The following is a 25,370-nucleotide window of genomic DNA, read 5'->3' on the forward strand; positions in this document are numbered from 1 at the left end:
CCAGATCTTAATGGAAATGCTTTTAACTTTTCATCATTGAGAATGATACTGGCTGTTGGCTTGTCATATACGGCCTTTATGATGTTGAGGTATGTTCCTTGTATCCCGAGAATTTCAAGGGCCTTTCTCATAAATGGGTGTTGTACTTTGTCAAAGCTTTCTCAGCAGGGCCTCCCCTAGTGGTGCAGCGGTGGAGTACTGGGCTGCAGGCAGCCTCTGCAGCGCCAGTTCGTTCCCTAGTCACCAGGAGGGTCCCACCAAAAAAAAAAAAAAAAAAAAAGCTCTCTCAGCATCTATTGATATTATCATATGGTTTTTATATTTCTTTTTGTTGATGTGTTGGATTACATTGATTGCTTTTCGGATGTTGAACCATCCCTGGAATAAATCCTACTCGGTCATGGTGAATTATCTTATGGATACATTGTTGGATTCTGTTAGCCAAAATTTTATTGGAGATTTATGCATCAGTGTTCATTAGAGAGATTGGCCTGTAGTTTTCTTTTTCGTGTTGTCCTTGTTCGGTTTTGGTATTATTGTAATATTGGCCTCATAGAACGTGTTTTGGTATTATCCCTTCCTTCTCAATTTTTTGAAAGAGTTTACAAATGATAGGCACTAGTTCATTTCTGAATGTTTGGTAGAATTGATTTGTAAATCCATCTGGTCCTGGGCTTTTGTTTTTGGGGAGGTTTTTGATTACCATTTCAATTTCACTGCTTGTAATTGGGCTGTTTAGGTGTTCTATTTCTTCTTTATCTAGCTTTGGGTGATTGTAAAGTTGTAGGAATTTGTCCATTTCTTCTAGATTGTTGAACTTGTTTGCATATAACTGTTCATAGTAGTTTCTGATTATTCTTTGAATTTCTGCTGTGTCTGTTGTGATTTCTCCTCTTTCATTTGTGATCCTATTTATTGTGCTTTCTCCCATTTTTCCTTTTGTGAGCCTGGCTAGGGGTTTGTCTATTTCACTTATTTTTTCAAGAATCAACTTTTGGTTTCATTGATCTTTTGGATTTTTTTTTTTTTTTAGTTTCTATTTCATTTATTTCTGCTTGATTTTTATTATTTCCTTTCTTCTACTAGTTTTAGGGTTTTTTTGCTGTTCTTTTTCTAGTTCTTTGAGATGTGAGGTTAGGTTGTTCCTTTGAGTTCTTTCTTGTTTCTTGATGTGAGCCTGTATTGCTATATAATTTCCCTTTATTACTGCTTTTGCTGCGTCCAATACATTTAGAGGAAAGCTTTGTAGGATAGAGTATTCTTGGTTAGCATTTGTTGTCTTGGAGTTTGTTGACTATGTCCCTCCATTCTCTCCTTGCCCATAGTGTTTCTTTGGAGAAGTCTGATGTCAGCCCGATTGGTTTTCCTTTGAATGTTATCTGTTTCTTCCCTCTTGTCAGCTTCATAATTTTTTCCTTGTCTTGGATTCTTGGAAGCTTTACTATAATGTGTCTTGCTGTATTTTTCCTTTCATCATGGAAGTTTGGTGGTGTTCTTGTTTCTTGTATGTCTATTTTCAGTCCTTCTTCATGTTTGGGAAGTTTTCAATGATTTCCTTGAATATTTTCTCTGTTCCTATGTCTCTCTCCTCTCCTTCTGGGATTCCTATAACTCTTATATTTCCTTTCCTCATGGAGTCAGGTAGTTTCCAAAGTCTTTCTTCATTCTTTTCCCTTCGTACTTCTCTTTCCTTTTCTGTTTTGCATCTTTCTATTTCTGTGTCTTCAAGAGTACTTATTCATTCTTCCATTTCATCTATTCTGCTTTCATTGCTTTTCCCAGAGTTCTTTAGCTCCTCCATTAATCCTTTGATCTCCTGCATTTTTTTCACTTCCCTCTTTAGGGACTCAATTTCATTCTGATTGTTGACTATTTTTCCCATAACATTTTCGACTTCTTTCAGTTTTTTAATCATGGCAATTTTAAATTCTCTATCAGGAAGACTCATAAGTTCCTCTAAGTCACTGGTGTTGCTGTCTGGTGTTTGATTGTCTTTTTGTGGTTTGTCTTTTACCTGGGGACGTGCTTGGTTGCTTGTAAGTTTTCTTCTCCCTGCTGCTTGTTTTCTAATTTATCCTGTGCGTTGGGACACTGTGTCGCTGTTACTGGCCAGCATCTCTTTGGTGTGCTCTTTATGGGATGACGGCAACTGGTAGTCCAATAGAGTCCAGTACTGTTACGCCAGAAGTCCAATAGGGCAGTGGTATTATGGATATGTTAATGGTCGCTGTCCCTGAAAATCTCCTCCTTCTGTATTTGTTTAATTCCAGTGGCCGGTCTTAAGTTCCCACAGACTGCCCTGGCAGTGGCTGGTGCGCCCGCTGGCCTCCAAATTGCTGGATCCCCTCTGGGCTCCTGACTCATTGCCAGGCAGGACCTGGCTTGTGGGGGCCTTCAGCTCATCTCTGACTGTGGGGACAGCCCTTTCTCAGTTGCACACAACAGCTTTGGTGAGGTCTGGATGCACATAGAATTCCCTGTCTAAATATGGCAGGCATTTACTGGAAGCTTCCCTGTGCCTTGGGTCTGCCCGGGAGGTGGCAGGATCCCCCTCTCAGCTCCAACTTGCTGCCAGGAGGGCCTGGATGTGGGGGCTTTCAGCTCACCTCTAACTGTCCCTTCCTTCCTTTTTAAGGCTGAATATTATTTCCCTTGTGTGTATGCCCAATATTTGTCCATTTATCTGTTTATGACACTCGAGTTGTGTCCACTTTTCTGATTATTGTGAATAGTGCTCATATGAACATGGGTGTGCAAATGTCTACTTGTGTACCTGCTTTCAATCATTTTGGGTATCTATCCTAAAGTGGGATTACAGGATCATATGATTTTTATATTTAATTGTTTACAGAATCTCCATGCTCTTTTTCATAGTGACTATACCATTTTATGTCCCCACCAGCTGAGTACACAAGGGTTCCAATTTCTCCATGTCTTCACCCATACAATATTTTACCTTCCTACCTTTCTCCATCCCTCCTTTCTCTCTCCCTTCCTCTTGATGGTGATCATCCTAGTGGGTATGGATATGCACTGACTTCATCACTGACTCGCAAGCTGAGGACCTGATTCAGGTGGGCTGGGGCACTACTTAGCAAGAAATGTGGGCCACCTGGACCCTATCCTGACGACTTTGTGCAGTCTTGCACTCCTAGGCTGGCTCTGCATGAAGGCTTTAAGGGGTCACTCATTCACTGAATGAACATTTATAGAGACACATAGTGCCAGACACTGTTCTAAGAGCTAGGGACAGCAGACCTTCAAGGACTCCTGATGAGAAAGTAAAATGGTGAGAGCCTGCATCGCCCTGGGAGCCCCCTGGTTTGGCTGAGATGTGGAGAGAAACAGCCCAGAGTAAAGTCACAGTGAAGCATTTGCCCAGCATTGCAGGAAGGAAACCAGGAGCGGGGAGCTGGGGAAAGCTACCCGCAGACCAGAAATGGGCTCCGAAGGTTGTCCCTGGGACAATAGACTTAACTGACCCATTCTCAAATCATTCCAGTGACAGGAGTGGAAAGGTCCTGGGCTTTGAAACCTGAAAGGTTTGGGCACAAATTCCCTAACTGTGTCACCTGGAGCACCTGCTTTCTCTGGGTCTCAGGTCCCTAATACGCAAAATGGGAATGCAGGGGATTCCCATCTTTTGCAAGGGTTAGAAGCTAAAGTCTGCATAAGATAAAAATCTGCCAAAATCCAAATCTCCCTTGCACACCTCAAGGAAGGTCCCCCTGTGCAAGTGGACTTGATTCCTGTGGAATCCAGTTCAGAGTGTGCCCTGGGTAGAGATACTCGCTGCCACCCAGCCAGGGAGAGAGGGGCCATGTATGAAAACTCCACGTGTGGGAACACCAGGGACTGACATACAAACTGGCCCCAGAGCTCAGGATACAGGAGGCAGGAGTGAACATGTCTTGAAGGACACCAGCACATGCTCATGCCCACCTCCAGCCCCTCTCGCAGTGGCACACTCAGGCAGGAGCGGTGGCAAGGGCACAACTCCAACCACATGCACCTCGTCTCCCTCTGTCCCGGTCTCACACACAAGCTAACTGGCTAAGTTGGGTGCATGCAGGTGCACACCAGCCCCAGCTCCCTTCGGCCCACCCTGCCGGGTTGGCCATGAAGCATCGCAGCTGTCTCTGGACGGAGCCTGGCCATGGCCCAAGACTCTGCTCTGTCATAACAAAGGCAGCCATCACCAGCCACTTCCTGTCATGCCCAGCAGCGAGGACCTGTGCAGTTCTCACCCCTCATCCTCTCCCTTGCTGGGACACTGCTGGGTCACAGCTGGACTGCAAAGCTTTAAGGCCCTGAGGCTCATGCGGGGACATCTGTGAACCAGCAGACATGGGAAGGGGGCATCCCTTGTTTCTCCACCAGGTTAAGTAAACATCTCTTGGCAGTCTGGGGTGAGGTCCAGTACAGGCAACACAGTCTAGGCTCTGCCCAGTCTAACTAGGGAGGAGGTGGGGAGCAGTCATGAGACAAGAGACACACAGGACTTTGAAGGGTGGAGGGAAGCATTGGGAGGGACATGTGGAGCAGGGCTGTAATCAAGGAAGGCTTCCTGGAGGGGGTGGGCAACAAATAAGAAGGAAATTTTCAGGCGAGAATTGTTTCAATGTGAGGGCAGTGAGCGGCTGCAGAAGCAGTCAGGGCCAGGCCTTGAGCTTTATCTGCTGGACTGTGTTTCTTAAACTTGAATGAGAACACAGTCCTTCAAAAGGGACTAGTTCTTTCAGATTCTAAGCAGTGGCTTAAATTCTCTCCCAACCCTTAAATCACATGTTCGACAGGCATGTGGACTCACTCCACTATGACAACATGCTGTGGGGATACCCTCAGAAGGTGTCGCTGACAAGGAGTTCTCTCTGTGGTGTGGACATCAGCTGTGGTTACCTCATATGAGGGTCCCCCAGGGTGGAGTTATAAAGTCCTTCCAGGAGCTAGTCAGAGGCATTGATGCAGGCCCAAGAGCGAAAAGAGTTCTCAGTCAGAAAGTGAGGGGCACAGGCTAGAGGTGGAAATTTGGAAGGTTACCCTGAGCCACAGTCATCTCTGACCCCCTTGTCATGGACTTCAGAGCTAAAGCCAGAGGACAGGTCTGAGGGTCTGGTGTGGGGGAGGGTAGCTCACGTGAGGAAGGGGCTCTGCATTCTTGGGGCTAAGGTGCTGCCAAGGCCACTACCCCAAACTGTTAGGGGGAAAGGATGTCCTGAGCAAACTCCATACAGGCTAAACAACCACTTCCGGGAGAACTGGTAACAATTAAGATGGACATTTACCAGCTGCCCTCCCTGCCACCCTGCCTCTGGACTCAGGGAAAAAACCATTATTTTTTGTTCCCCTTTTCCTGTCTCTCTATCACATTACTCACTTCTCCATACTGCAGACTTCACATTCATATCATCCTTATCCATGCACCTTATCACCTCCCACCTGCTGTGTGACGTGTGGTGAGTCAACCTCTCTGAACCTGAATTCCACTGCTGTTTTTGATATGCCACAGCCTCCCGCTCTTATATAAAAAAGCCATCCGCTAATAGTCACCCAAGATCCCCCAAATCAGAAAAGTATGCTTTTTCTTTGTTGTATGTTCATTTACCACCAAATTCCATTGATTAACTAACTGCCTTTGTGCACAGAAAATATGGCTATTTTGACCTCTGTGTGGTTTTATAGGAATGGGACAAATCTCCCAGCAACATGGAAAGCTGAGGGCCACCACACAAAAGTAAATTCTTCCAGAGGTCAGACGGCGGGGACACAGAGGAAAGCCCCTCTCTTAGCCTCCTCCATAGGTGCTGCCCCCAGAGTCCCCACCTATGGAACCCCACAGCCTTTCTTCTCACACACTCATTAGCTCCCAGCAGAAGTTTGACTTTACATACCAACACTCCTGGACTCTGCCCTGAGGCCCATGCCTCCTCTCCAGAGCCCACAGTGGGTGGCAGGGGAAGGTTTTCCTGGCACAAGTAGCCAGAGATGCATTCTGGACCCTGCCTCCCAATGCCACATGTTCCATAGACATCCCTGGGCCCCCAACCTCTGTGTGCTCCCCAAGTCCCACACCAAAACAGCCACCAGCAGGCTGATCAGAATGGATGTTTAATTACACACTAGTCCACTCCCATAAGCCAGCTCAAGACTAAACGCTCTGTGGGGTTAAAGCAAACTTTTGCATCTATTGGGCAAGAAGTGGCCTCTTCCACACTTGCCCAGTGGACGGGAACCAGCACCCAGAAATGGAGGCCAGCTTCACCATGAGGGGGTCCTCTTCCCCAAACCCTCACAGCTCCAGTCCCTTCCTCCCACCAGTATAGCTAAATTTATAGATTTGGGATTGCTGTAAATTATAATGTAATTATACCGCACCAGGGGCCGCTTCCCACGGCAGAAATTAAAAAGCAATTCAGGTAAATGATCTTTAGCTACAGCGGAGCGTCCCTGCAGAGCTCATTAAGTGCAGGGAGCAAGCAGCATACCAAAGACGGCGTGCGGCCTGCTGCATGGCCAACCCCTCACCTTGGAAACAGGCCACCAACCCAAGCAGGAGCAGTTCCCTCCTGGGACATCCACCTACCCTTCACCTGCCTCCCTCTGCAGATGCGGTGAGCACCTATCCAGGTGACTCCCCCAAACCCTTTGGACCTGCCAGTCCTAGACCATTCTGTGGACATTCTGTGGGGATGGGGGGAAATTTGGGAGTACCTGCGAAAGAGCCAGGGGAAGAGGTGGGACACAAGTTTAGAGGGTATTTAAAAGAAAATCAGATGGGAAATTTGCCATTTTCATTGCATTAGTACCATTTCCTCTGAAGCTCTGAATTCCAAAAGCCAGGGAGTTTTTTAATTTTTAAAAATGCCCTCAATTGAAACTAACATCAAAAAAAATTATTGCATGACAAGAAATAAGCTAACATGTGAATGATGAGAAGGAGAATCAGGAAAGAACATGGTGATGTTCATTGTGCTTTTCTGCATTAATCAAAATTTTAGATTGTTTCAATAATCAGAAAAATGGTAAACATGTAATTTGCAGAAGCATTCCCATTTGCTGTCCTCATGACCTTCAGTCATGTACTCGGGGGAGGGAGGGGGACCAGCACTGACTCTCTTGATATTAATTGTAACCAGAGGTCCAAGGAGTCCCGTGATGGTCCTCCCCACCCACCCCAGCTGCTTGTTAACATGCTCCCGCAAAGCCCAATGTCCATGTGCCTTGATTCGCAGCCCTGTCCCAGTGTCACCTCCAGCACCTTGTGCGCAGGGTGCTGTGTCCCCAGCATGGTATGGTTACCAGTGACACTTTTGAAGACTGTCCCCACACAGCGTTCTGTGAGCTTATCACCTGCCAGAGCTCCACTGAAAACTCTGTGAGCCCCTGAGATAACCCATGTGCTCACAGGTGGGTGCTTTACAGACAAAATTCTGAGGCCCAGAGGGGTAATGAAGCCACTGGCTCCAGTGACCATTCAGCCGGGCAGTGGCAGAGTGAAACATGAACGAAGTAGGGCCTTAGCCACAGTAGCCACCTCTGCAAGTTGGAGGCAGGGGGCATAGCCAAGACAGGAGGGGTAGACTGGAAGCTGACTTCCTCAAGACAACTCTCTGCTCTGCTCTGCAGAGCGAGAGCCTGAAATGCCATGTACCATGGATGGGGCCCTACCCAGCAAAAGGGTCCGCTGAAACCTCAGAGGCTCAGCGACCCAGCCCCACCACTGTCCTGGACAGGTCAGTCCCCACTGCTGTCCTGGACGGGTCATTAACAGTGCAGCCTCTTGGCTTCCCTATCTGTAATATGGGATGGCACCTGCCTCTGGTGGTCTTGGCACAGACTCAGGTAACCTCATAAAGGGCTGGCTGGCACAAAGCAGGAAAAAAAGGTAGATGTAATAGTCTATAAGTCAGCCTCACACCCACTTAATGAAGGAAGATGAGTGGAGTAGGGGGCAGAGGAGGGGCGGGGGGCCAGACAATGCCTGGTCATACCCTCTCCTCCTCATCCTCACAGCTGCTCTCCAACACATACCAGTGGGACCCCACCACATGCCTGTGAGGCTGACCTGGGCCGGGGGTGTGCTTCGGATGCTGGTTGACAAGCCCATTCAGGGGTTTGACAGCCTAGATCAGGGCGAGACCAGACACCCTCCTCCGAGCTGAGGTTCTGCTCTCACCCGCCCTGCACGTCTGCCAGATCTGCAAGCTTCTTTCACTGTGGACATTCACTCCCTGAGTTGCTCTGCTGAGGCACAGGCCCATCCCTAATTTGGACATTTTTCTCTCAACATCCAGACAAAATAGGAAAACACATGACATAGCAGGTCTTTTCTGTCCTAGTAAACTCGGTCCATGAAACCCAAGAGCCAGCTAGCAGCGGGCCCCTTCTGTACTTCTGCAGCCCTGGAGAAGCTCCCCTGCACAAGACACCCCAGGAAACACTGTCCCCAACACATCCTGCAGCTCTGGAGGTCACACCACTGCTGGTCAAGAAGGAGCTTTGGTGCTGGGGCCCCAAGCACTTTTCTAGTCTCCCCGGGAATGGGGGTCTCCTGGGTCTTGGCGAAGCGTTAGAAACCACGGACAGACCAAACACTAGTCATGAGTCAGCACACGGTGACCCCCCCGCCAGGCCTCCTGGTCACAGACAGGTTGAAAAACATGCACTTGAAGCACCTTAGCAAATGGCTCTTGTGGCCGCTCGGGACTGCATGCCCAGGTAGGACAGGGCACCTCCCTGGAGTCCCAGAGATCACCAGGCTGTCAACACTCCCGCTTGCTCTGCTGGTGGGACACAGGTCCCTCTTGTGGGATGCTTGAGAGTTGGTTTAAGAAAAAATCAGTTCCTTCCCCACGAGAATGAGAGAGCTACCCTCTCCAGCACTCAGCCTTTCTTTTTTGACCAAAGTTTCTACCACAGTGGAAGGAGAACTGGCACAAAGAGAAGAAACACAGATACACACAGCACCACACGTCTATGACCACATCTCTGTGGTCCCCCAGGGGCCCACACATCCTCAGCCGCCTACCTGGAGGGGGCCGGGCCAGGGTCCCAGACCAGGAGCCTGCCCCGGGGACAGCCTCAAGGCAGACCTCTGCCTTCTCCCGCCAGCAGCTTCACTCTCCTGCATCAGCCTCTGACGTTATGGCCTGGAGAGAGGAACTAATGCTCGCCAGCTGGCTTAGTGGTTTAACCCTCTCGGGCTCGCGGGGTGTCTAATGGGGATGCAAGCTCACAGTCCCCCTAATGGGGGCCCCGGAGGCGAGCTGCTGTGAATGCAGCAAATATGAGGGCAACAGCTGGGAGTTCAACAGGGCTTGGGTGGAACAGAGGCTGTTCCAAAAACCCACCCTCATTCCACTGCACTGATTCTAAGGGAGTCAGGGGAAACTCAGACTCAGCTGAGAAAACCAGACAGAAGGCAAAAGGCTTGCACCTCTCTTTTGCCCGCCTTTGTCAACCCATCTTTTCAGAGTATAATCATTCAGGAGAAAGTCTCCTTCAGCAAACCCGTGAACAGTTCCCAGATTCACATTATCCCAGCGGCGACCCTTCCCTGTACTGGTGCTCATGTTTAGTTCTCTATACCTGCACTTCTCTGCCCAGAGAACTCCTATTCATCTCTCAAGGCCTAATTCAGGCATGCTTCCTACAGGAAGTCTTCCCTGCCTGCCGCTTCTCCCCCGCAGTGGCAAGAAGCTTCTGAAGTTGAGCTCTCTCAAAGTCCTTACTATACTGAATGGTAACTCTGTGCATGTCAGTCCCCACTCCTAGCTGATGAGCTCCCTGGGCACTTGGGGGCACAGTGACTGGCACAATGATTGGTGAATGCCTGCACCTAGGTAGAGACACTGCCTGTCCCAAAGCCCATCTGATTTACTGTTCTGTGATCAAGGCTCACATCTCAGAAATCTCCAAGACTGCATCAGGCTTAAGCTGCTGGCAGAAGAAAAGCAAAGAAAGGAGGGAAAAAAAAAAAAAAGAGGAAATAGAGAGACAATACAAAAAGTCTCTCTTACTAGCATTCTACCACTCTGACTACTGTAAGTCCTTTTCAAGTACAGCAGAAACCTCCCCCACCTGGAGGAATCTCTACTAAATGTTGCCAGGAACCCAGAGAAATAAGGAGCCTGAGTTCTCAAATCCCACACCTCAGAGGTCTTGCACAATATGTATAATGAACATATGCATGCCATATCATTCATCCAGAGCAGAGAGCCCTCTGCCCTTACTCAGTGCCCTTGGATTCTTGGTTTAGACAAAAGTCTATGTTTATGTGTTTTCTTAGCATGTAAACTGGAAGTGGGTACAGGTTACAGAGGCAGGGATTGTGGTGACCTCATATAGGCAGTTATCAGCAAAAGGTGGGGGGGAAGGCAGCACAATGAAGAAGAGGAGCCTACACTTCAGGCTCAGACAGACTCAAGTTCAAGTCCTGGCTAAACCACTTAATAGCCGGGTGGCCTTGGCAACATGCTAACCAGTAGGCCTTCCATAAACATCCAAATGCTTTTTGAATTAAACAGAATTGACTAATTGAATTTGGCCTTGAAGGAGCCTTGGGATTTGGAGAGGCAGAGGGCCTAGAGGAAGACATTGGGGGTGGGAGAGGTCCCCTGCAGAGACTTGCCTGAGAGTCCAGATCCAGGCAGAAGGCTCAGAAGTGCTCTGGATTTGGGTTGGTGGGTGGGGAAAAAGTAAGGGGCATGGAGAGATGGATGCAGCACATTAGCATTCCCAGTGGTCCTGTAGCATGAGACACCTTACTTCCAACACAGCCTCCCGCCTGCAAACAGTTAGCCCATGTTTGGCCCGGTCAGGCTCTTGACTTTATCTGTGCTAAATGCCTGGACATTCTGCACCAGCTGAGGAGCCAGACAAGGCCCGGAAAACAGAAAAAAGGTCGGCACACATGCTTCTCTCTGCTTTGGATCACTGGCTCCTATATACTCCTTCCCAGGGGCTGCTTAGCAAGGCAGAGCTATTTTCTTCTTAGAGTCTCCTTGGATGGAAAAAAAAAAAAAAAAAAAAAAAAAAACACAGACCTTATGCACCAAATAGCAGCCCTGGTCTCAGACTCAGGCATGTCAGTCCTACAGGACTTTCTGTCACTAACTCCCCCGCCCTGGGCTTGGAGGTAGCACTGCAGAGCACTCAGGGTTTTTCTGACTCTTCCCACCACCTCTCTGGAGGACCCTAGGGCTCAGGCAGCTCTGGACTCTGGAAGGGCATAGTCACGGGGTCAAGCAGCCATTCAAACTAAGAGCAGGATACCTGGGAAGGCCCGGGGCAGCAGAGGACACCACCTTGCAACCTGAGGTTGCTTCAAATGCTGGTCTTCCCCTTGCTCTTGGCGACCGCCTGGGCAAATCAGGATATCCTCTGGGCTCCGTGTAGGACAGCAGAGCCAGCAGCTTTAGGAAGTCGCATCCAGGGTAGGTGCTGTGGCACCCTGAATCTTGGGCCATCTGGGGACACACATATTCCCTTAAGTTTCCATCACACATGAGTGAGAGGCTGGTGATGCTATCCCCTCAGAGGAGGTCCTGGTGGGGAACCAGTGTTTGCAGTATGGGTAGAGAGTGAGGTTTATGGGTCCAACCCAGGACAAGTGAGATATCGCCATGGGTAAGTGGGTCTAGAGTTAATGAGAGGAGGGTGGAGTCAGGGGGCAGAGCCAGAGGCAGCTGAGAGGGTCCCAAGAGAGATGAGGTGGCCTCTGAAGGAAGCTCCCACAAGAAGGAGGAGAGAGCTGAGGACAAGCTCCTGGGACCTTGGGCCAAGGAGAATGGGGGGGGGGCAAGAGAACACTGAGGGGCTGGTCAGATAGCAAGAAGAGGAGAAATGACTCACTGCCAGCACAGCACAGGGCCCAAGGGGGCCTCACGGTGGCAGGATGGGTCCAGATGGACACACGTGACAGACGGTGAGCACAGACACCTGTTAAGGAATGAAGCCACAGAAGAGAAGGGAGAAAGTGAGTGCAACCAAGGTAGATGGGACCCAGGGGTGCAAGGGAGCTTCAGGAGACACCCATGGATCTGTACTGTGGCCACAGAGTCAAGCTGATGCTTCATTTCCATATGCTCCCTTCTCGTCTCCATGTGGTTCCCGGATGGGGTTGGCCACAGCAGAAATCCATGTGACACGTGGAGGAAGAACGGAGTAAAGCAGGGCTCCCCTATCCGGAAAGGGGTGAACTCACAGCTTTTTCATAATAGTAACAAGACTTCATTCACTTTTTTCTCGTTCTGTCACAGTGGCTTCTTCCCCTGTACATGTGGAACTCCACACCAGTCTGAGCCAACTTTCTCAATGGGCTAACACGTGATGGTACGAAATAACGCGTAGGTGAAAAAAAATCCATTCAAAGTACAAGACAGAGCCCTGGACTTGTATGAACACACTATGGAGAGATCTTTGATATAGTTTCAAACTCCCAGCCACAAGTAACGTTTACGGAACAACCACATGCAAGTTTAGGTGCAGAATCAAAGAAGAGTATCTACCATTAGCCAAAAAGGCTTTTTAAATATCCCTCCCTTTTCTGACTCTACAGCACATGTGGCCAGGTTTCCCTCACAATTTCAACCAAAACAACATAGATTAAAGGCAGAAACAGAATGAGAATCTGCTGACGAATGTGGGCCTGTTACCCTTACTTCTTCCATCGAGCCAGAAATGAAAGGGATCTACAGAAGTCCAATCCCATTTTTCTCACCTTATTTTGGAAAAGTTTTTCATAAAAATAATGGGTTTAGCATTGTTATTTTCAAATCAACTAAAAATTAAAAATTCTAAATTTTGTTCACTTTAAATTTCTAACAAGATAAATATCAATAGATAGAATCCACACAAACAAAAGTTCTTTGACTCAGTAACTTTTAAGGGACCCTAAAATTTGGAAGCCTCAATGAAGGACAGCAGTCACCTGCCTCTGCTCCTGCATGTCTAGGTCAGTCTGGGGCTCACCCTGGCTCTTCCAGCCCCCACAGGGCTCCTGGGCTAGAAGGAAACAGCTGCAAGAGGAAGGTCTGCAATCCCCCCACACCCATGGATGTGACTGGGAGCTAATAGAGGGCCACGGGCTGTGCTCTGACTGTCCCCATGGTCCAGATTGCCTGTGCTCTCCTCTAGTTTGCCTGCCTTCCCTCTTGGCACAGACCCCACCGAACCATGTGACTTAAGCCCATAGACTTCCAGAGATTGCTCAGCTCCACAGCTGGGTGCAGGCTATTCCCATCACAACCTTTGTCCAGTGTCACTCACAGTAACTCTGTTCCCCTGAGCAGCATGCAGCTACTTACAGGTGTGGGTGGGTGTTGAGGGCACCATGAGGCATGTGCAAAGGCCCTGAAAGGACAAGCAGGAGCCCGCCTGGTGGGGATGGAGGGAGAGCTGTGCAGAGGTGCATGGGCATTGGAAAGCTGGCATGTGGGAGGGACACCAGGAGGCCACAGAGCTGGGCAGGGAGCATATTTGCCCACATGGCTTGGAATGGGCCATGGAGCCAACACAGAAGGTGGGTCCCCTCTGTGGATGCAGGAAGGGAGTTGGGGATGGGGGCATTCTGGAAAGCAGCAGTGAGGTCTGACTCTCACTCCCACCCCCAAGTTTTGGGCACGGTGATGTGTGGTCCTGTCACAGATGGGCTGCAGCTCCATAAAGGCAGAAAAGCCCCATGGCTGAGACGAGGCTCTGCCGGGATTCACTGTTTTTTTTTTATGGGTAACCATTTCTCGATAAAGACTTACTGTCTGCAGACACCCCTTAATACCCCAAAGGTAAGGGTTTAAGTGGCCTTATAACTGCCGTTACTTATCTTTACAATGACTAGCGAGAGCCTGCTCAATGGCAGAGGCTTTCATTTCACTGTATATATTTTTAGTGACTGGTTATAAGTCAGGCTCCTCCTTAGGGCTCAGGATCTCGGGTCTCCTGCGTTTCAGAAGGCAGGCTGGGAGGAGAGCCTCCCTGTCTCCCTATACCTGGTTTGCCAGGTTTCTAGCACTGGCAGACCCCAAGAAGGCAGGGTGTGGGCCCACATCCCTGAGAGTGCACCAAGGGGAAATCCAGGACCCTCAGACTCGTTCCTGTTCTCTCCTTTCCTTCCCCATAAAACCTTACATTTGACAGACTCTAATCTGCTCATTCCCACTGAGACGCTGACGTCTGACAACAGCCAAGTTGTCTGCTTCCTCCTGAGAATATCTGCTGCATGACATACACATTCATAAGCCATCAGAATTCATCTCTAATGATGAAATCACTGAGAGGGACACAGGAAAAAATCCCCAAACCCCCAGGAATCATGACCCAGAAACAACCACCCCACCTATCACTGTGGAGCAGAGACAGCTGGCTCCCACTCATGTCCCCAAGTCCTTACTACTTTGGTGAGCGCACACCCAGCTTCTACACACCAGTGCCTATGGTTAACTGCCTGAAAATTTTTCTCTGCCTCCAAAGTCCACTTGCCCAACTGTACAACAGGGCAGGAGTGCCAGAGCAACCCACAAGCAAGGACTGGTAGGAGCTGGTGTTTACATCTCAGCCTCCTCCCTCTTGGGTGGGAGAGATCACACGGGATCCCAGAGTGGCCCCATGTTGTGAAATAGCAATAGCTCTTGGTAATCACTTGCTTGCTGTGCACATGCCTTCCTGCTCTGATCTCACCTGCCCAGTTCCCTCCTTACACTTCCAAATAAACCATGTTGGCTGGAATCCCCACCTTAGAGCTTGCTTTTAGATGCCATATGTGCAAGTCATCTCCAATTGGGACACAGTCTGAGACCACCCCTGTCTGAGACTGGGAAGAACCACAGTCTGAGACTGGGAAGAACTTTTCAGGGTGAGGTGGCCCCACTCTGGTGACCTGCTGGAGATGGGGCTGCACTCAAGAAAGACGAGACTGGCAGTGGAATCCAGGGTGCAGAGAGGGCTCCTGAGGATGGAGGACCAGACACAGCTATATGTCCAAGAACACTAGTAAGAGAATGGTCCAGCAGATTTGCAAAGTGACATCCATCTGATCTAGGCAGCCGTGCAGCTGAAAGTTCTTGCACAAGCAGGTCCCAGAATCTCAATCTGACTCTCAGTTTTGTTCACTCCCTTCCAAGACACAACCCAGCAGAGGGGATCAGGCTGTTGCCTGTGTGCAGCTGGAACATTTCTGGATAGGGGAGTTCAAGGACACTGGGCCCCATCTCCACGCAGTACCCACTCCACCCCCATCTCTTCTGGGAAGAACTTTCAAAGACTGTGCTTGTCCTTCCCCCAGGCCCAATGCAACAAAGCTCCTAAAATCACAGCACGGAAACATGGAGTCTGTTTTTTGTTCTAAGTTTTCACAAGCTTCCAGTTCCTCTTTGGGGATACAGGCACAAAAACTATGTCTGACCACCCATATTCCTGCCAGGACATTTGCTGGAGGCGCTCACTGCCAGGAAAACTGTAAGGCCTTACAAGGCACGCTGAGGATTCTTGGGACGCGCTCATGTCATCACCCATGGACTGGGCCCGCCTCCACATGACTGCCTGGTGTTCCTGGAGAACTGTCACCAAAGCACAGTGGACCTGTGTCCACACTCTGAGTGCAGTTCCCTCCCCCACCCCCGACAGAACTAGGCTGATAAAGGCAGTGCAACTCTGACACGTGTCCCCACGGTTAAGGCTTAGCCGTCTGTTGTAAGAACAATGCTTGGTCCCTTTCAACCTGCTTCTGCTGCCGACTGTTCTGATTCACCATCACCGGCACTCGAGAGTGGAGGGCGGGACACAGAGAAGGTCAGGATGAAGGGAGCGTCCACCTGGGTCAGCCACAGGATGCAGAGTCCTGCACAGGACAGCCCAGAAGGGAATGTTCCAGGCTGAAGGGGAAGACGGAGCCTTCATGTCAAGAATGGGATGTGGAGATCCCAGGACAGCAACCAAGGAAGGGGATTATCCCCAGAAAGAGAACAGGGGGTCCCTTCAGCATCTTCCCAGAACTTCAGAGTGTCTGGGAAAAGCTGGAAAAGTCTCAGCAGCCAATTCTGGGAGTGACAGTCTCAGAGACAGAGAAAAGGACCTGAGGTCCCACCCGCAGCACTGTCACCAGCCCTTCCTGAGCTCCTGTGAGGAGGGCCCTTTGGCAAGACCTATTTTAGCCCTAAAAAGGGGGACATGGCATTCCTGTATGAAAGTCTGACCCCAGAAACTGCCCCTGCTCCCACTGGCATCTGCCAGCTGCTGCTGCAATGGCAAGAATGTGGCACTACCCACAGCACAGGGCGGCCAAAGCTAGTTCACCTGCCTCTCCGCCCCCAGCAGAGAAGGCAGTTCCCCTTAGGCCCAAGCAGCACATCTGCAAGTGGCAGGGGCTTCAGCAACCCTGGGAAGCCCTGCCCAGCCCCTCTCCCTCCGCCAGGGCACCCTGTTTCACCCTGGGCAGCACGAGCACGTATCTGGGGATTCCCGTCTCTTTCAAGGAGACTGCTGCTTCGGGGAGCCTGTGTGTCCCCGGCTGTGACCCGGAGGCTGCAACACCCCCTGGCACACACTAGGTTCCCAATAAACATCCGGTCTCCCTTCATCCCTCCCACTGTCGGTCCAGATCTGGCAAAGGTGGAGGCCCGGTATATGGACGGAAGCGAGGCAGGGAGCAGAGACCCAAGTAGGAAGGCAGGAAGATGATTTTCTGAAGAGCAGCAGAAATCCAGCAGAAACCATTTGTGAGAACTACATTTCACTTGTGGGTGAGAAATGCTTAGGATACAGGATACATGTCAATCAAGCAAAAAATCCAATGTGTTCTAAATGTCCCTCCCTTGCGCAACACCCTTCAGGGGCTCCCTGCCGCCCCGAGTCCAAACTCCTCAGCCTGCCCTCCACAGCTTCCTGCAGCTCTTCAAAGCTCCCTTTCCAGCTATGTCGCTCCTCCTGCCTTCTGTGTGATACTTCTTGAAAGCAGATGCTCTCTCCTCTGTCCCCCATCGCATCCCACCCCCCCACCTCCACTCAGATCCCTCTTCTCAGGACCCTCTCCCAAAGCCCCTCATTCTTTGAGGACCCCTCTTAGTGATACTACTCCAGAATCTTCTGTCATTTCCTCTTAGGATCCTCCTGGTTCCAGTCTTTGGAGGACTTTGTATTTCCTCAGGCAGAGCTCAAAAGAACAAGGAGGGTGTCCCGTGACATTGCGACCTTGGGTGCAGCTAGTTCAAGCTTCCCTGTTATGGCGGCCGGACCTCCATGTAGCTTCACAGGCTCTGAATGGGCTTCTGTCACTCCCCACCCAACATCCTGACTCAGGGGCAGGCCTGGTCACTCCCAGTGCCGTCCAGAGGAGGAGGCCCCAGGATGGAATGACCAGCGGCAACCACTGCTTCTGAAGACCCAGTGCTCTGGTGCCAACATCCACTGGCGAGTCTGCAGGGGCCCTGATCTCCCTTAGGCGACTTCCGGCTCTTCCTGCCACTGGCTGTAGTGAGATAGACCTTTTTTTGGCCCACTCAGCATTCCATGGGACTGTCCTTCCAGGCACAGTCCCTACTGATTAGGGAGGCGGACCTCCCTCACCCCGCTGGCTGTCCATGCGGTCATCACAGGGCCTGGTCACAGTGACTTGCTGACAGGGGACAGGGGACACAGCCCCGGTGGGTAAGAAGTCTCCCCGACTTGTGCTGGAATGATCTGAGAAGGAGACATTTCTCCACCCAAGCTCAGGAGTGTCAGACCCACATTCACCTGTAGCAACACTTCACCGCCTGGTGAGGAAAAGCTGCCTGGATGCCAACTGAGAGGAAAGCCAACCAAGAACATGGAGAGAAAAAGAGTGTCCCGTGACATTGAGACCTCGCATGCAGCTAGTTAGAGCTTCCCTGTTCTGGCGGCCGGACCTCCACATAGCTTCACAGGCTCTGAATGGGCTTCTGTCATTCCCCACCCAGCATCCTGACTCAGTTTCCATTGGAGAAGGCCTGTCCTCCCAGGCCAACAAACAGCCACCTTCCAGTATCCCCACATCGACAATGTCCCTCTTGGGAGAGCAATAAGTCTGGCTGCCTGCCCATCCTCCAGGGCCGCTGGCTGAGCGCCAACCTGAGAGGCAGGCACAGGGCAGGGGAGAGGAAAGGCAGCTCTTGGGCTGCCAACTAGACTCAGAGGACAGGATGAGGCCAAGGGGTAGAGCCAGGGAGGACAGTGAAGGGAAGGGGCAAACCAAGGGCACCAGGCAAAGCCAGGATGGCAGGAGGGTGCCAGACAATTGCAACCTAATTGTGCCAACCCTGGACCGCCCTGCGCCTTCCCAGGTGCTACAGTCTGCCTGGCACTTGTCCTTGGCAGAAGCTGCCCTGAAGATGGCCTGGGACACCACTGAGGGTCTAATGCCCACCTCTCTTGGGTGACCCACCCATGGGCAGGGACAGTGTCCTAGCTGGGAGTCCCAATCTGCTTGTAAGTCACGTGCTCCCTGTGTGGTCTTGGCAGACTGTTCCCCCCTGGGGCCTCAGTGGGCCAGATGGTTCCTGAGGCCCCACCTACTCAGGAGCTCATTAGAATAGGGTCCTCTCTAGTCCAGGGTATCACCAGAGCCCCAGGCCCTCCCAGCAAAGTATCTGATTTTCAGTAACAGGGACCCAGGGCCTCCCCGTCCCCACGGCTCCTCCCGTCGGTGTAGCCAGAGTAGCCGCAGGGCCACCCTGGCACACTGGCAGCCCATCTCTCAGCCTGCCTGACCCGCAGCCCTCGCTGCCACAGAGCTGCACCGCCTGCCTCGATCAATTATCCCGAGTCCAAGGGAGGATGTCATCTGGCGATAAAGGCCTGGCAGTTAGCTGGAGGCTGGTGATTTACTCAGCTCCCCTCCAAAGTCGCACCCTTAATGTAATTATTTACTTTGTCATTAAACACCCTCCTTCCACTCCAGCTATTTTTAGAGCTCCTGGAGCCTATAGAATTGGCTGGGCAGGCTGCTCGGGGGCCGGGGAGGCAGAGTCCTCCCTGTGGGATCCAGAGAGCACACGGTGCTGGGGTTTTGGCCATGACAGGGCCAGGCCCCGATGCTGCAGGCTGGGCGATTACAGGCTCCCCTGGGCTTCCCTAACTTCCTCCCTTTCTTGCTTCCTCCCCCCTCTTTCCTTCCCCCCACAGCCTCTGTCCCTTCTTTTAAAAACAGGTGTCATTCACATACCATAAAATTCACCCTTTCAAAATACACATTTCAGTGGTTTTCAGTATATTCACAGGGTTGTGCAACCTTCACCACTATCTAATTACAGAACACTTCATCTCCCCAAAAGAAACCCCGGGGACCACTAGCAGTCGCTCCCCACTGCTCCCCATCACAGCCCAAGGCAACCGCTAATCAACTTTCTGTCTCTCTGGACTTGCCTGTTTGGGACAGTTCTCGGGGGCAGGATCAGAGAGGTGGTCTTCTGTGTCTGTGGGCAAGATTCCTACATGTTCAAGTATAGATCACACTGCGCTCTTTTTTACAGCCAAATGATATTCCACAATGTGGATATACCATTTTTTTTTTTGATCCATTCATTAGCTAATGGATATTTGGATCATTTCCACTTCTTGGCTATTATGAATAATGTTGCTACAAATACTGCTAACCAAGTTTTTACATGAACACATGTTTTTTATTCCTGTAGGTACAGACCTAGAAGTGGAATAGCTGGGTCTCTCTTCCTTCCTCCTATAACCAGCCCAGAGCTGGCAAACCTGGGGGCCTGCAATGTGGGTGCTGCCGTGGGCAGCAATCAGCTGGAAAGCTCCCCAGGGCTCTGACTGCTAAGAAAACAGCCAGCAGTTGCTGTGGGGCCTCTTGGACAGGTGATGCCACTGTCCAGTGAGGATGACAGCAGTCCCTGGCCTGCAGTGGTAGATCCTCACCCCACACTCAGATGGCAGGGTGAGCTTCAGCACCGCCGAGAGGGGCCAGGGGTGCCAACTCGTACCTGGATGTGAACCCACATTTGCCTGCCTCTATCTGAAGGTACCTGTTGCTGTCCGTGTTACCAACACAGCCTAGGGACTGTAGCAGGATGCGGACCCCGCAGTATGGGAGCAGCAGCGGTACCAAGTCCCACCTGCATGTAGCCTGAGAGCTCACACTTCCCTTTCTAGCTTCCTTCTCCCTGGGTTAGCTGCCCCAACCCAGCCACCCCAGTGCCCACAGCTGCCCGGGGGAGGGACCTCACTCCCACAAGGTCACAAAGACAGATGGACAACATGGCCTTCTGCACAAACCCAGAGGCAAGGTGAGACTCAGAGGGTAAATTTCAGGCACTGCCCTGACCACTGTCGTACCAGGCAGTCCTGCCTGTTTGCAGCGAATGTGGCTTCTACAGGTGTTCCTTCATCTCCAGAATGGCAGGCCTGAGAAAGGTGTAATGCTGGGACCCGGTGAGCACTGTCCAGGGCCACAACAAACCCAAACCCTGCCCTGAGTGTCGCTCACCAAAATAGGATGGAAAATTACATGCAGACATGGCCCTCCTTGGACCAGAGGCCTCGCCGCCTGGTGTCAGACTTCCCAGTCCCCACAAACACCAGACGGTGGGCCACGCCTGCTGGGAGCTGGGCCAGTCGGGACACAGTCACAGGGAAAGAGCCAAGGGCGGTTTCTCAAGACAGACCCCCTCGCTGCCTGCCGGGATGGGGGCAGGGAATGGAGGCGGGTTGAAGCTGGAGGGTGGCCCAAACATGCATGCACACCCCAGGCGGGCCAGGTTGGGCCTCCAGTGTGGCTGTGCAGCAGCTGGAAGACAGACACCCCAGAGACTGCAGCACCACAGGGCTTTCCAGACCCAAGACTTCAGCTAATATGGGAGCTGGAGGGCGAAAGGAGCCCCTCTTGAAGGGACTGACCAAACCAGCCTCATTTGCCAGCAATCATCCTCAGACCTCAGGATCATTGCCAAGCTTTCCTTAGATGGGAATGTCGATCCCCTTTATATATCATGGGCAAATTGCTACACCTTCTGAAAATTTGGCTCAGCTATCTACTCATTCATTCTCAAATATTTATTGGGATCATATGTGCCATACCGGGAAACAGTTCTGCAGCAGAGAATCATCATCATCAACATCACAATAGCACTAGTAGCAGCAACTACTATGCATAGACTGTCAGCACTTTACACTGGTTATTGATACCCTAGCCCTCAAAAGATAAGAATTTTGAGTGTTTTTAAGATGAAGACCCTGGGGTTCAGGTCATCAAAGACTCCCCAACTGGGAAATGACAAGCCTCATCTGCCCAAGCCTAAACTCGGCCCCAAATCACAGTGGCCGCCCAGGCTGCTTTCTCCCTATGCTATCCCTGTGGCTTGCCCTAGGCCCTGCCACACTTTGCATACACCGTTTTGGTAACCTCTGACCCACCATATGAGTGGAGCATGTGGCTGCACCCTGAGACCCTACAAGACAGACAGGGCGCATGGCTGCAGCGACACTCTTACCAAAGGGTCTTCTACAGTCTTCAGAGCCCATTTAGGCCCCACTCCTTCCCTGAAGATACCCCAGGCACCACGCCTCTCAAATGGAGGTATTTGGTTTTTCCATGAGACCACAGGCTTTTGGGGACAGAGAAGCTCCTGCTTCTCGGATTCCTTCCTTCCGGGCACCCCACCTCCTCTGATGCTGGCTCAGGGCTTGAGAGGGCAGCAGCTTCATTCAGATGCACGTCTCCCTCCTTACCTACTGCTGCACACTGGGAGAAGACACTCCCATAGAGCCACAGGGCCTCAGCCTGCATACAGTGGCCACACATACCTACCTGGGAGCCCCAGTCACCCCCAGACCTTGCTCCAGAGCAATGGGGGGTGCCTTTTCCTTCCTGGGTCCCCAGATGCCAATGTTATCCCTGCCACACCTGACAATCAGGTTCCACTTCTTATCTCCAGCCTCTCTGCCTAAGATCCCCCTCCCACTGCAGGCTGTGCTTTCAATCTGACATGGCAGGGGTCTGCCTAACCTCTGTGGCCCACTCACTGATGCCAGGGAGAGGCAGGGGCACTCCACCTGCTACAGAGGCCACCAGCCTCTCCACCCTGAAACCACATGGACCACTCACTATCCTCCAAGACCCTGTACTCTCGAGGGCTATTCTGCAGCTCCTCCCCACAACCATGTCCCCCACCCTCCTCTCTGATGAGATCTTATGTATCCCCACAGGTCCAGCTTCAACACTGCCTCCCCATGAAACTGCTGGCAGGATCTGTTGTTGTCTCCCACATCTCCCCACAATACTCTATCCCCGGACGCCTCCCACTGGGAGCTCCTAGAGGACAGAGGTAGGGTCTCTGCCATCACATCTCTGATCAGCATTCCAGAACCATCTATGGAATGTACACATGAGTTCGTCGAGTCCAGAGGCACCCAGGCTACCTCAGGAAAGTCAATGCCCCCTCTCCTCCCCCAGGTGTCCCACATCCACCCCAAACATAGTCCTAACTTCATTATCTTCAAACTGTTCCCAAGATCAGAGGCAGTAAGACCTGGCCACAAACATAAAATAAATTATCCCCCCCACACCAGTGATAAATGGTTCTATTAGCAAACCAGATTGTTAAACTCTGATATAACAGAACGCAGGAAACTGGGGCCCATCCATTCTCCCTCTGGCGCATACTGAGTTGTAAATAGGTTATTTTGTGTGTAAATAACACATTAAAACACAGCATTAGCTGTGTCTTTTGATAGAGAGGAAATTGTTACAAATAAATAATTCCGGACAGGAATGTAAAATAAGCCGGATTTAATAGTGCATGCCTGGCGCAGCCGTGTTAAACATGACTAAAATGATAAACCCCAGAATATACTAATAGTAAACTATGCACTGACATCAAAGTAATGAGGCTGTATTTCCACCAAGCTTTAGAAATGCTAAAATTAGTTTTGACAGAACCAAACGTCAGAAAAATGTTTCTAACATAAACACCGTCAATTTGGGAAGCTGGGGTTTGGGCCCGGAGAGGGACAGGGCTGGAGGTAGTTGTATCCCGCCCCAGGGCCCGCTCCCATGGAACAGGTTCTAGGCCCAAAGGCATGACAACGATGATTGTGTTTAACGGCTCTGGATCTCAGTTTACACATCTGTAAAATGAGCGGATTTCAACTAGGTGATCTCTAAAGCTGCTTTCAGTTTTATAGTTGGGAGTGACTTTGAAGCTTGCAGGCCATGCAAGGTCCCAGGAGCAAACAGGACCTTGGCCCGAGCTCCCAGCCCTCACATGCCAGTCAGAAAGCACAGTACTGTAGGTCCAGGGGGAGTGTTAGGGGAGTATCAGAAAGTTCACAGAACACGGACCCTGGGTGGGGGGTGAGGGTGCTGCTGTGTTGGGGCAAGTGAAGTGTCGGGTCTGATTTTGGAGGGCAGCTGTTAGGAGGTGCGTTCCCGAAACTTCGCAGTGGAGTATGAGACCCTGCCACCCGGGAGGGAAGTTCATCTGTACGTTGCTAGTATTTACTCCACCTCTACGCAGGCACTCTGCTGGCCACGCTACAAACACTGTCCCGTTTCACCTCACCATAGCCAGGGTGGTTATCACCACTAGCTCCTTTTACAGACTTCAGAGAAGTGAACCAACTTGCCCCAAAACACACAGCCAACAAGAGGCGAGCTGGGAAGAGCTCAGGTACCCCAGCCACCCAGCCCCGGTCCTTCCCACTGAGCTCCATTGTGATAAGAAGGCACCTCCAACCTTCCCTTCCCACCCCAGGCACCCTGCCCCTAAGCTGCTAGGCATCTGAGGGTCTACGCCAAGGCATCTTCAAAGGTCATTCAGAACCCCTCCCTAAAACACTGAGGTAGTCATCCTGTACCCCACTTGTTGGATGTTCAAGGTTGGAAGAAGACTCAGTTTGAGGGAAGATCAAACTCTGCTCTCCAGAAAATGTCTGACAGGAACTAGCAATTCCACGTGGACCATTCTAACAAGCTTAGGCGCAACATCAACAGCAATTCTGAAAACCACTTAAATAAGAATAATTGCCCACTTAAGTTACACCCAAGTGCGTCCTCCGGCCCAAGGCAAAGGTATGTGGCCGTGGCCAAGCAGCTCAGGTAAGTAGGAGAGGCTGCCCACTCAGCACGTTCTCAGCTGCCCAAGGGCGTTGGGAGGGGAACTTTGGGCCAAGGAGCAGGCTGGCTCTCTTCCCAGGGAACCTCAGGGCCAACAGAAGCAGCTGGCTGATCCACAGGGCACACACCTGGCAGAGCAGCATCACACAACCCTCACTCAACAATCATTTATTGGGAGTCTGCTTTGTTGGGAGCCCAGCAGTAAACCAACAAAGCCCTACCACATGGGCGTCCTAGGGAGTGGGGGCACAGAAGAGAGAGAGGGCAAAGACACCAGAGGCATTTATCAGTGACAGGGTGTCTGACCAAATCCCAGCTACAGTAGGTCCAGAGGTCTCGGGGGGTTTCCTGCTCTGGGCATCTCAGTGGAGTCATTTACATATTCTGCCATTTCTACAGCTTTCCAAGACAGATGTAGACGTCTCGCCACTAAGCAAAACTGTGCCTTGAGGAAACTTTAGGAAGCACCCAGGGCTGGTGAACAAGATGAAGGGGCAGCTGTTGCAAGATGAGGTTGTGCAGGAGGTTCCTGGAGCGAGTTGTGTAGTGCTCAACCCTGCTCAGTGCACAGCCACGACCCCCCCACCCCGGTACTAAGCCCTTGCCCTGGTGGGCTCACCACCTCCAAGAGATAGACGCTTGCCTTGGACCAGGTGCATCCAGTGACCTAGGAGTCCCCTGAGATGTGCCCACACCCATGCCCGGGTCCTGCTGGGGAGATTCTGTCTGGGCAGATCTGGGGCAACCTGAAGTCTGCATTTAACACAGTTGTCTCATGAGGGGCTAAGGTTCGACGAGCGTCTCATCCTCTGGTCTGGTCCCCTGCTTCTGCTGGGGCAGAAGACTGAGTTAATGCAGCCAGGGACTCCCCTAGGCCTGCTTATATGGTTGCAAAGCAGGACAGGCACCCAGGTCTGACTTTCAGCCCATCCCTGCCACAATTCTCAAATAGGAAGAAGATAACAGAAATCTGGGGTTCCTGCCACCTGTCTAGCCTCAGCAGATTAGCTGGCAAGGGTTACCAATGAAGGGGAATCTTGTTAAATCAGGTAGAGACTTCAAAGCTAGAAAGGAAAACTGGAAATAGTTCACAAAGCAAATACTTAAGTAGGACCTCAAACAGAGCTAACTCTGTGCCTGGCACGGAATGTGCAAGAGCTCAAGTAATTCTCACAACACTGTGAAGCGGATACCGCTAGAATGTCCATAATGCAGATGAGGAAACTGAGGCACAGATCTACCCAGGATCAGCAGAATTGGGCCTTAACCAGGTGGCCTGGCTCAGAGTTCA

At 51.1% G+C, this 25,370-nt stretch overlaps 1 protein-coding gene across 4 annotated transcripts in view; it reads right to left on the reverse strand.

The window, feature by feature from the left end:
• The window catches only part of GLI2 (GLI family zinc finger 2), a 236,602-nt gene that overhangs the window by 146,304 nt on the left and 64,928 nt on the right, over positions 1 to 25,370 (reverse strand). The window contains exon 1 of one of the 4 annotated variants that reach the window (XM_037523217.2): positions 9,029 to 9,114. The exons of the other annotated variants lie outside the window; for them this stretch is intronic. The gene's annotated coding sequence lies outside the window, so the exon portion shown is untranslated. Of the gene's footprint in view, positions 1 to 9,028; positions 9,115 to 25,370 lie in introns of those variants that run through there. 4 annotated transcript variants of the gene reach the window in all.

Source organism: Talpa occidentalis, unplaced genomic scaffold, assembly GCF_014898055.3.
Source record: "Talpa occidentalis isolate TD23 unplaced genomic scaffold, MPIMG_talOcc4v2.1 talOcc4.3, whole genome shotgun sequence".
NCBI lineage: Eukaryota > Metazoa > Chordata > Mammalia > Eulipotyphla > Talpidae > Talpa > Talpa occidentalis.